This window comes from Stegodyphus dumicola, chromosome 11, assembly GCF_044657685.1.
Source record: "Stegodyphus dumicola isolate Sdum_Otavi_A_Nest chromosome 11, ASM4465768v1".
Taxonomy (NCBI): domain Eukaryota; kingdom Metazoa; phylum Arthropoda; class Arachnida; order Araneae; family Eresidae; genus Stegodyphus; species Stegodyphus dumicola.
Window position 1 is genome coordinate 20,466,595 of NC_140778.1, and position 9,314 is coordinate 20,475,908.

Here is a 9,314-nt window from a genome sequence, read left to right on the forward strand (position 1 = left end):
GACAGAAAATGTTTTTCAATCGCGCGATCTGTTATTGATATTGAATTACAGTCGAGCGATAATTTCGCTGTAAAGATACATCTCTGATGACTATCCAAGATTCTAGAAACTTTGGTCTTATATAGAGATGGTCGTCTTATAGAAATAATGCTTAATATCAATATTTATTTATAATCTCAGAACTATTGGTCACTTTCAGAAGTGGTCGTTTGGGAGGCGATATTCTATATATTTATTTACTGATACTCTCAGATTCCAAAATTTGTTTATATTCTCAGAAATATTGGACGGAAGGTGGTCGTCCCATACATGCAAAATTTTACATTTCATTAAAAATGAATTCGGCATTATTTAACTATTTCCCTATTAATTAATTAATTAGATAAAGAAAAAATTAGGAAATAGTACTGTTTATTACGGAATAATGTAGGAAGTTCTACAGAACTATATTCTTTCGCGTCATTGCACATTGTATCCGGCAAACTACTAGTTCCTCGTATTCTTCCGCAAATCCGTAAACATCTGTCTGATTTGAAACGAAATCCAAAATGGCTGCGCCATGAGGTTAATTTGTATGGACATTTTTTGTTGCATGAAAGGTAAGTTCAGTTGCAATACTTGTATGTTTACTTTTTTTGCTTTTCGAATTTATGTTATTTATGTCATTTTGAGAGTTAAATGTTTCACAGCTTTATGAATTGTTACCATTCTGTCGTGAATTACGTGTATCTCAATGGCTGGCTGTCTTTTCAAATATCTAATTTGCCCTGCTATCCAAATGTTTATGACTGAATTTTTTTTAGTCTAGTTTATGCATTCAGTTTCAAAATAATATGTGTGATCAGATTGCTTATTATTTTATTGCAGCAATAAATTTATGTTAAATAGTTTGAACAATTGTATAAAAATAAGAGTTTGCATTGTTTTGCCCAAAATATGTATGGTTGAAACATTATCTTAATCTAGTTTGTAATTCAAGTTTTTTTGGGTGTACTGTTCTGTTATTAGGACCAGAATCGGAAATGTATGAACCTGTGTTCGTAAGTATGTGCATAGATGTGTATATGTAGACACACAAACATACAAATATACAAGCATACATAAATACAATTCTGAACCCGGCCCTGATAACAGAACAAACAGTACCTTTTTAATCTTTTTTGAATATTTTATAAAAGGATTAAGCATTTTTCAAACTGCATATCATTTTAAGATTCGACTTGCAGGAAGACAAAATATGGTCATTCAATCAAATGCTTATGATTGCTTTTAACATTTTCTCATAAATATTGTTTGCATTTTTATTGTATTTTAGATACTTTAGTTATGTAAAGTGAACGTGAGAATATTAGGAAAGCTGAAGAATATGAATAGCTACCATAATACATGTATTTTTTCATCGAGCCCATTGTTTTAGAAACCAATGCACCATTATTATATGCTGGCTTATTTTATAGTTATATGCAGTTTAATTTTATGTTCATGTTACTGTAGTATTATTATTATAATAAAAGTATTGATAATTTTTGTTGAATCTTGCAAGTTGCCTAACATTCAGAATTATTTCTACCGAATTTTACTGATAGGTTTTTTCGAGTTGACATAATCTGTCTGATAAATAAAAATAAATAAAATAAACTGGTGTTTAAATTATATGCATTTCTCTTAATGTTTCATTGAAAGTGAGATGGAAATATAAATGCTATCCAGAAAAGTGAATTCTTTTTCCCTGAAATAACAGACTATACTAAATGATTAATGTTTATATCATTTTAGAAATGTCAATATTAAAGTTTCTCCCCCTTCTCTTCTTTGATTTTGAAATAATTTATAATAAAATAATATATGCATAAGTGTAATTAATGTAAAGTGTCATTCAATAATATAATTTATTTTTACTGATATTTTTATATTTCTTATCTGGGTTTTCTTTTGGTGTTAGAAGGAGGAAAAGACTGTAATGTTTTAATTATTGTCTTTTAAATAACACAGTTACAGTAATGTTTATTGAAGCAATCAGTACTGTGTGATTGCCAGTGATTGAATAATGTTAAAATGCATTGTTCATAAGGAAATTTGCTTATCTTTGTGTTATAGATTTTATTTTGACACAAGCTGAAATTTGAATTATTGGAAGCACTTTGAAAACCCGAATTATTTCCTGAATCATTAATCAGGCCAATATATAACATACAAATTTTCATACAAAATTATTTCTTTGAGCATATTATAAAGAGCTCATTTAATTTTATTATTTGTACAAATTTTAGATAAAAGTAGCATGTAACAGTTAAAGATTTATTGAAGCCTACTTGTTACTTGTGGTAACAAAGAAGTGTGAAAGATATTGCCACATTAGCGAACATGACGATCATTGATGTTTAGTTTAGTAATTTAATAATATATTGAGAAATGCTGGGAACTTTCAGAAGTAGACATTTTGGAAATGATGGGCTTGATAAGAAATTTACATGGTTTTATTATTTATTCTTTAGTTAAGAATGGATTTTAGATGTTCATGTGAAAGAATTCTGTTTAATTATATGTGAAAGAATTGTTAAAGTTTGGCATTTAAAAAAATGAATTAATAATATGCATTTATCTTTTTGGTACTATTCGGTTTCGAGGGCCGTAAAAAAATTGCAGAGAAAATGTATGCGCAAAAGTGCCAAATCTAGCAAACGCGCCCATTTAACAGCGCGCCAAATCTAGCGTACGCGCTGATTTCAGATTGTGTAAGTTTATATAGTTCTGTATTTCTTAAGACGCCATTGAAATACTAGTTTAATTTTTAAATCATTTTTTGATTTTAAATCCTTTTTTGATATCCTATGGATTTAACAATATGGGAATTGCCATGACGAAAAGTCGGCAATAGAATATTGGGTAAAGTGCAGAACCGCCCACTGCTTGACGCGTTTTTAAGAATTGCACATCGGTATCCATGTGCACATCGACCTATTTTCACTTTAAAAAAAATTCCCAGAATTGCACAAAAAGGGCACTGTGCACACCCTTGACTTTATCTATGTACACATCGACCTATGTTCACTTAAAAAGTAAAATAAAATTGACAAAAATCCAATTGCTTTTTACCCTTGTAAAAAGCGGCAAACAAGTAAGTGAGCTATTCTGCACTTTACCGAGAATATTTTCAAAGAAAAGGCATCATTCATTATAGAAAATTATGTTTGAACAACCAACGAGATGACATTATGCTTTAGCGATAAGTCGGTAGTGATACAGGCATCCATTCAGTTATGTTTAGCAATTTTTATATAAATTATAATAATGATCTGAAATAGTTATTTACTCTTATGCTTTCATTCAGTCCTGTTTAGCCTTTTTCATATAAATTATAATAATAAAAAAGTATTATATGAAATTAACCTTTCATCTAAATTAAAACATCAATCTTAAATAGTTATTTACTATAATACTTCCTTTCTTGACGCAATTATTAGGGTTGCCGCAATTATTTTTGGCAGCATTGGCATTAACAATAGCTTGGCGATTTTTTACGGCCCTCGAAACCGAATAGTACCATCTTTTTATTATACATATATTACTATATATTTCTAATGCGCTATGTAAATGTCAGTGCTAAACAATTGAGATACTATTGTCAGGGCAATCTTTTCTTATACATGAAAAATTCAGATACTTTCTTATCATCTGCCCTCACAGCTTCAACTTATGCTAAAACAGCAAGAGTATGCACACGATAATAGCAAACTATGAATGTGCATACCACACACATGTATTTACATGCTTTATATTTAATCTTTATTTCTGAATAGTATTCCATTGGATGAAAAATATGTGAATATTGACCCAATGTTAACCTTATTTTTGTGTGTGTGTGCATCCTAAAATTTCTTGTTTCTTATAAAATGCTTATCTGAATTACTACTTGTGAACAAAGCAGTAGATATGAACCATAAACTAACCAAACATTTTGCCAATTTCCACAGCTTTGCAGATAGTCAGAAAGCATCAAAATTTGTAATAATGTTAAGTTTAAATGATGTTCTATACTTTTGTGTTAATTTTTCTATTCTATTAATTCTATTACTGTATTATCAAACTTTCTGCAGGAATTTCAACTGGTTAAGATGTTATTACCATGTGGAGAAGAATTTGGTTTTCAAGCTAGAAAAAATTGCAGCTGAAGGATTTTATAGAAGGTCAGTCAAACTGGTTTTAGTTAATTATAATTTAATTTTGGGTGAAGAATTCTCAAATTTATTTATCATAAGTGTCTAAAGGTCTTCTAAATTAAATTCTGCTTGTTTTTGAAATTTTTCATGATATTCATTCTTTGATTATTATTATTTTTTTTAATTTACTAACTTATATCCAGGCACATAATGTTGCATTTAATGCCATACCTTAAATATTGTAAAATGTTAAAATAATACATTTCACTTAAAAATGTGGTTGTGACAGTAAATTTTCTGTTACATTTAATCATATCTATAAACATTGGTATACATCATTTTTTAATAATCTGTATATTATTTTGTGCATTTCTTTTACATCCAAGATCTGGCATATGACTTGCTTTTCAAACTGATAACATGGTGTAATAATGTAATCTAATGGTTAAAGTTTACTATGGAACGGGCCAAATTTAATAAATTATTCTTTGATAGAAATTTATTCATGTGTTCAGTGTGTCTCATCTCTTTAAATTGCTAAAGTAAATTTTATGTACTTGCATTTAGAAATTTTGACTGTATCAGAGTAATTTTGTTTCAGTTATTATAACATGCAAGGGAAAAAATTCATTCATAGCTCCGTATTTAAAATTTGTTAATTAAAGTCCTTAATAAAGAGGGACGTTTTGTTGTTTTTAATGTTGATAGAGTTTAATTCAAAAATATGCCACATTAAGGGTTACTTTTTAACCTAATTTAAAATTTTCATTACTTTAACATGTCAATAATTGTTATTTTAACTCTATTGTAATATCAAAATTCCTAACTTTTTAATAGGTAATCCAAATGTAAAACAAGAAAAGAAAAAATTAAAATCTAGAAGTATATTTATTTCATTCCTCTAACAAATAAAAACAACACAAGCAAATAAAAACAACATCTTTCTGCATAGTGTGGCATGTCTCGTAAGACTGAGATTTGTATGGTCAAATCCATGTTTCAGTTAAAGGAAAGTGCATGCACAGTCTTCTGATTTTCCCTTCGATTAAGGATTCTGTATATACTAGCATAAGAAATATATTAGTTAATGCAGTGTTATACATCAATATTTATAGACAATTATTGTGGCTTATGTTTATTATAATTTTGTTCACTGTAATGGCTGCAGTGCCTAAACCATCATGCTGTGTAAACAAAACTTAAATCTTCATTTCTGCATACTGCTCCACTAGTGTTTAAACCACTGAAATGATGATTATGGTAGAACATCTTTGGTAAAAATTTACTCTACTGTAACCCTTGGCGAATCATTTCTTTTTTTTTTATATCAAGATCGTCACCTGAGAGGATCGGCACCAATTTCAAGGTGGCCGCTACACCAAACCAAAATAAGAAGTCAAAGACATACACAAACTGTGTGTCCATGTACACATCGACCTATTAAAACAGAGAACTGCACAAACTGGGCATTGTGCACTGCCTTAACTTTGTCCATGTACACATTGATCTATTTTCACTTTAAGAAAATCAGAAAGTTAAAAATATCATAGTTACCAGAAAAAATTCACCACTGTCTTAACACACAGACAACCAAAAATACACAGAGAGGAATAAGTTACCAAAAATACATATTTCCTAACATTAAAAACATTAAACAACAAATCTTCTAACAAAAATTAACACACAGAGACAAAAAAATAAATGAACATACCTTTTTTTTCACATGCATATGTTTAGGCTTCCTTTCACCATCCTCCAGGTAAGCAATTCAATTAAATTTTTCGTCTCTTAGTCACCTCAGACATACTCAAACGATGGTACCCACACCAAAATAATAAATAGCATGTTCAAAATACAAGACCATACCACTTCCGTGTAACCAAACACAGCAGCTGAAAAGAATGGTAAGAACCAAAAACCTGGGACCGTACAAAAGGTTTACTATTAAAATAAGTAGCCCAAAACTAAATTTATCACAGCACATTGGCAATATTTGCAGAAATAACTCCTTTTTATTGAAAAAAAAAAAAAAGTTTCCCCCCCCCAAAGGCTACTTTTGGCAACATTATCAACATTAGGGTTACCGAAAAACTTATTTGACGCAATGGGCTTCCACATTTCACAAACAACCAATACCAATTTTTTTTCAGACAGAAACCAAGGTGTACCATACAGTAAAGATTAGCCACATCTTCATTTACTACTGTTACAAGTACTTTGGTAAATTTCTGCGGTTAAATTCAAAAGTTTAAGATTGCATTAACATGATCAGATTCAGAGTCATAGCTAGGGTTTTCAGCGCTCAGGGACAACTGAAGATTTTGCACCCCCTACTGCTTGCCAAGGATGGAAAACATTTAATTCTAAAATGTTCTAACATCAGTTTGGCGCCCCTTGGATTCTGCACACAGGGACAGATGCCCCCCTTGCCCCCCTCTAGCTACGCCCCTGATCAGATTTTATTTTCTGCACGTAGCTAACAATTACTTATGTGTTGTCAGATAAATGTTACCAGATGCAGTTAATTATTTTTTACTTCCCAATCTCATGAGACAAGTTTTTTTTTGCTCCTGCAAGACTTTACTTTGTGTTGCAAAATAAATTCATTCTCACTCTTTTTGGACTTGCCTACACATTAAATTTAAAATAGTTTTATGAATAGGTAAGATGTGATTATCATAATTTTGTTTCTCTCTTTATCTTGGCAACTTTATATGTTGATTCAGTATCCAGGTTACCTACCAGTGGCTGATTGATAAAACTGCTCATATGTTCAGCTGGTGGTTTGAGTTTATTTTCTGACATAAAAAATTTTAAAAGGCATCCCCCATGTTTATTTTACTATAATCGAAAAATCAAATAATTGCTACCCTGTTTATAGGTACTAAATGTTAAAATATTTTAAATGCTTCCTTTAATTTGCATTCTAATAGTCATTTGTTTAAATTTAATTATGAATTATATTCACATATAGTAATTGTGAGTGTTTTTTTTTATTTTAGGTGCTGTGAAAGGCAATAACAGAGATCCAATTTATCAAGAGTTCCTATATACATAAGAATACATGGATATAAGATTGTTTTTCATGAATTCAAATAAAATGTGATAAATTGGATTAATAAAAACTATTTTGAATTTTGGAAAGTGTTTTTCCTCTGTTAATCATAATATAGTGCCATAAATTTCTGAATGTGTTTATTTTTCATCCAAATAAATAGCTTTACAAAAATTTGTCATATTAATACATATTGCATAATTTAGCATTATTATGAATATTTATTATAGCAGATTTAGCTGAACTACTTTTTTAGTCTCTTTGCAGATGAAGTCACAAAGGTAAGTGGTTAGATATTTTTCTGTATTCCCCATTAAGTAATTTTATCTGGTAAATTACCATTACTTATATACTAAAGGTGAAAGAATAAGCTTTCCTTGAAGATACAAAAATTTGCAGATATTTCAAAAAATTGGTATACGTAAAAAAGTTCTTAAATTGCCACATATGCGAAACTGAAAATGTTATATATGAAATAGTTCAGAAATATAAATATTTTCACTATTTTTTAACTATAATTCACTGCATTTGTTATATATAATCACAGTTTAAGGTAGCAGTGCTTTTCTCACTGTGATTTCTCATGTATTTTGATTCATAAATACACATACATAAATCCACGTATTTTGATTTCTATTTTGAGACCGAATAAAAAATGAACTAAACATTCTCATTGACATTGAGAGTTGAATAAAAGCTCACCTCAAAATAAAATGAATTAATAAATTTATGGAAAATTTTACATTGCATATATTGAGCAGAAAGAGTAAACTGAATATACTTAATGGAATTAATAATTGGTAGAGTTGATAGCAGAATAAAATGCCTTAATTGCATGGTAAACAGTAGATCTTTTGAAGTTTTTCTATGTTGCGTTAAATGCAGATTTAAATTTTTGATATTGATTGTCATATAAATGGCAATTACTGTTTTATTTTGCTTTGAAATGAATGGTTAGTAATAAAATTCTGGATGAGACAACCTTTAACATGCGCTAGAATTTACAAAGTTTAATTTGGTGCTGATTTCAATGGGTAAATTTCATTTTACTGAATTTTGTGTAAAATAATACCAATGAACCATTGCAAATTATTTTCAGAACTTTTTTTTTTAATCTAAAAGGGCTATTAGTTTTGAAATGTGACTTCATATCGTCAGTCGTAAACTTGTTTCGCTTTTCATTCAAGTCTTGCCATTTGGCAAAATTTAACATATTTACCTTTAAAATCTAATATATTATTGACTAACAAGCCAAGTTTTTTAAAAGCATTACACACAGTTCTTAACAATGCTTTTTTTAATATTTAATCTGATTGATTTAAAATGCATTTAATTCATGATATATCGAATTGAAAACATTTTAATATTTCTACATAATTACATGATATATTTCTTCATTTTTCAAATATATAGAAGATATATAACTTTCTGGTGTCAGTATCTTATAAAATGTTTTGCTATTTCCACTGCCCCATCTGTATTGATAATCTATGCATTCATAAACTTTTAGCCTCTTTGAGTGACTGCTAAAATCTGAGGCCTTTCAGATTTTTTTTTTAATTGTGTGAGCAGAAAGATAGAATTTTAGAAGAGCTTCTTGAGTTACCTTTTGAATGATATAAAGAATTGTTAACATAATGTCAAATTTTTACAACTAAATATTAAATATATAAAAAAGCCTGCAGCATTCTCATGTTACGAAAACATATTTATTTATTTTGAGGCTAGGAATTGATTTAGTTTTAAAAATACAATTTATCCCTTTTAACAATTTCCCAACAGTGTCATCAAAACACTATAAATTCCTTACATGTTTTAAGGAAAAATGATTCATTTATGTAAAGATTATTAAATGGGTAATTTTATTATTTAATTATGAATAATTCAATTTGGGGGCTATTGGATGTTTAAAAATGATCAAAAGATTTTTAATATCTTAAAAATAAAAGCAAAATTTTCAGTTTTAATATTTTGTATTAATAATTCATTTTAATTTCCTTGCTCAGTTTTAATATATTCACAAATTCAGATTTAAAAACAAAATAAGTTGTATAAATATTTTCAACATTTCTGATTTTTCCATAGTAACCATAGGAGAA

The 9,314-nt window shown here is 28.8% G+C and overlaps 1 long non-coding RNA gene across 1 annotated transcript; it reads left to right on the forward strand.

The window, feature by feature from the left end:
* Positions 1-296: 296 nt before the first annotated feature.
* Positions 297-7,307, forward strand: LOC146993827 (uncharacterized). The gene is made up of 3 exons (XR_015043907.1): positions 297-599; positions 4,098-4,187; positions 7,163-7,307. It is a non-coding gene; the product is annotated as an uncharacterized LOC146993827 (long non-coding RNA).
* Positions 7,308-9,314: the final 2,007 nt, after the last annotated feature.